Raw genomic sequence first — 3,584 nt, 5'->3', positions numbered from 1 at the left:
GAAGTAGAGGCACAGTATTTATGACTTACAGAGCTCAGAAGCAAGGGGGCACAAGGACCCAGGGAAGGCAGGCCTCCACCCTACATTCCCAGTGATCAGGACATAGAAAACAGGGTAACAAGTACCTGATTGCTTGGGAGTGGATAGGGCTGAATTCCTTAACTTTTCACAGGCTCACCTCTGTGTGGTTATTCTAGAAGGCACTTGGAAAAGCAAAGTGGGAATCCTAGGCAGATCCCTATCTAAGGTTAAACTCACTGAAAAGTAGGCAAAAGAAAGGGAGTAGGGATTCACATTCATTGGGTTTCCTCTGGATGCCAGAGTAATCCATAGGCACTTGTGCCTACCTTTCTGATTCATTTCATTGGGTGCTCCTTTCAGCTTCATGGTCTCAGTCTCCCACATTTGGAAATTTGCTCTCCAGGGTAACACAGCTTGCACTGGGTGGGATCAAAATTATGTTACCTTCCCTCATGGCCCACAGACACCCCAGTGTGGGACAGACAGTATAGGTGGGTGGTAGCCCTCCATCACCTTGAACCCACATAGGGACCAGGGAAGGAGAGATTACCTGGAGAATGAGAGAAAGCTCAGTGTGCAAGAGCACAGTTCTGGAGAAAACTCATGAATTTGTCCATAAAGTAGCTTGTGGCAACTTGTCTTATTTCTGGGACCAGACACCTAAGCTCAAGACACAGCTGCTGACTCAGGTACTCTGCACAGTGTCTTGGGATCAGTTTGGGCACTTACAGGCTTACAAAAATATATATAGGACACAGCCATGCATTTTTCGAGTTTCATTTCAGAGTGCTGGTCAATGACCCATCAGAGACCTGGTGTCAGAGCCATGATATGCTGGGGACCCCTGTGTCTCATGCAGACGCCAAGAGATGTGGATGTCAGCTGTGTGGCCTCATTACTGTATTTTCACAGATAAGCCAGGTGTATTGCCTATAGCTGTCCAGCGGTCTGGATGCTGAATTATGGATTGCCTTCACCAACAATCACTTCCTTAATTTTCTCAGTGTTGATAATTCTGACATTTGTGGTGATGCCACAAGGAATGCAGCTATTATGGCATAAATGTGACCAAAAACCACTCTGAGATATACCACGGATCCATGAATTTGCCTGTCTGACTGCATTCTTCTTGGAGGGGTCCACTGTCTGTGCTCCCACCAGTGCCTCGTCCAGTGCACCATGGAAGATGCTAGCCTACGTGGCAATGGCAGTTCCTGTTATTGTTGCACATCCCTCTGTGACTGCATTTCTCCAGGATAAAGTCATAATTCAGCTTAGCCACACTGCCAGTGCAGTAGGTATCCTGACAGAACTTTCCAGGAGCACAGGAAGTACTAGTTCTCACATGACCAATCTTGATTGTTCCTGTGCTATGATGTGAATCCAGCCCCAACACCAGAACCCTGAGATCTCAGATGGATGGAATCCAACATGCTCTTGCAGCTGAGGGAGATGTGTGACATTACTACACTGCAGCCTTCCACATGGCACGTCTGTGTGGGAACAGGGTTCAGTGTTGAATTCCCCAGGGTCTTCTGCAGTGTCCATATTGGCTGCTTTTTTGGTTTATGATATAGCAGATATCTTCACCTTTCACAGCATTTTTGCCAACGATTTCTTGGCAGTGCATAGTGTGGCCAGTGCAATTTTCATGATCGCAGCAGCCCTCTTCAATACATAGGGTTCCATCTTGCTTATAGAAATCAACAGGGCACGCCAAGGACACCCCACGTCAGGACTCTGGAAGATCACATATATTTTGGGTTGGTCTGCAGAGTGTCCCAGCATCGGAATAGGTGCAGTATGTACAGCATCTGCCTGTATTATATTTGTTTCCGGGGGTTAAGATGCAATCACTTGTACAGCAGAGATTGCTGTAGCACCCCTTGAAGGAGCCACAGTCCTATTGCTTGCCTGGATCTGCTATGTAGTTTCCACGATGATAGTGGGTCAGGCTTTTATTTAAATGTACCACTTTGGTGTTGAACATGCACTTGCCTAATCCCCCATTCATATGTGCTGCATATGAAGGAAGGAACAGTTACTGAAAGCTTCAGTTATACCAGGGAATCAGGTCCTGATGCAGTTGGGCCTTTTTTGGCAAGCACATTCATCAGTGTCAAGCCACAAATCAGTATTTCTTGCAATCTGATGTGTTGCTATGACAGACAAGAGTAAATAACGTCTGCCTAAATAACCCATCATGATGTAGCTTTGTGGATAGCATATGGAATATACAACTGGGCTGAAATTAACTTCATGGGATCCATCTCAAATCGCAATTAAGTTGAATGTGGTTTAAGAATTCGAAAATACTTTGATTCATAATATCGAAAAAAAGGACTCTGATGCAATACATAATTGCCCAAGTTAGCTGGATCTCTCTTACTATAAATTATCATGAAACCAATATAGTAACTTATATAAATTCCATGAAACACTAAGTCAATTAAGATAACTAGCTTTATTAGGAATTGGGCACATTTTGCACGTTGTTGACCATACTATATATTGTTTTGGAACTGAGAACAAGTCCTTTCAAAATTCCGCGATGGGATGAATACAACTTACTAGAGATCCTGGGGGGCTGCACTGAAAATTGCTTGAGAGAACAGGGGGTCCCTATCCTCCTTATATCCCAGGTTATAAGTAGGTCCCATTGCATTGCTCTCTGCCACTATTTGAGAAACAACGTGTTCAAACCGTTGGGAATTGCTGAGGGTCTGATTTCATAGGCAAGGTCATCCAAATTCATGATACCTTCAAGGCCCCTATAGCATGTGTCCATGGTGACCATGGAAAGAGGAATCTCCTCCAGGTAGCCGAGGTAGTAACAGTCTGGAGGGATGAAGGGGTAGTCCATCTGCAAGGCTCCCTGATCATCCTGAGTCATCATCAGCAGGTTTCTGGGCCAAAACAGTTTCTTGCTCCTCAGGTAGATAACGTGCCTTTGCCTCCAAAACGCAGGCTATAGGACAGGCAACCAGGCATCTGAATGCCCTCACCATGGAGCAGCTCCTTCTTGGGAATTACCACCTCAGAAGAGATGTAGCGCCATGAGGGACGACCTTGAGAAACCTGGACAGAAGCCAGCACTGCCCAGAGTGCAAAAAGCAAGAGGGACACACTCAGGGTGATCTGGCCCTTTGCCAGCCTCATGCCCCTGCTTAGGGACATCTGCCAGTGAGAATGGATAAATGGAGGATCCTCAGCAAGGCCAGGTCTAGACCATCTGACAAAACGTAGGGCTGTGCCAGGAAACCAGCACCCTACTCCTGGGGGCCACCTGTGGGGTTAGGTAACAGTCACAGTGTGTGACCTTGGGTGACACTGCATATCAGTTCAGCTGGGGTAGATATGGGAGAGGCAGGTGGGCCAGTTCAAGAGTGCTCACATGGACATCCATAGGGACTTGGACCCAGAGACATGGCTCTATTCAACACATTTCATCTTTCCTCCAGCTACTTGGATATGGGATATGCAATTATAACACCCTGAACTTCACCAATTCCATGTCCTGTGGTACTTCTGGGTCACTTTCTAAGGATTACTACTTTTCCTCA

At 46.1% G+C, this 3,584-nt stretch overlaps 1 pseudogene; it reads right to left on the bottom strand.

The window, feature by feature from the left end:
- Window positions 1–889: 889 nt before the first annotated feature.
- LOC131518292 (disintegrin and metalloproteinase domain-containing protein 21-like) lies at window positions 890–3,198 on the bottom strand (annotated as a pseudogene).
- Window positions 3,199–3,584: the final 386 nt, after the last annotated feature.

The sequence above is a fragment of the Neofelis nebulosa genome, chromosome 7 (genome assembly GCF_028018385.1).
Source record: "Neofelis nebulosa isolate mNeoNeb1 chromosome 7, mNeoNeb1.pri, whole genome shotgun sequence".
Taxonomy (NCBI): Eukaryota; Metazoa; Chordata; class Mammalia; order Carnivora; family Felidae; genus Neofelis; species Neofelis nebulosa.
This window is presented reverse-complemented; position numbering and strand designations above follow the sequence as displayed.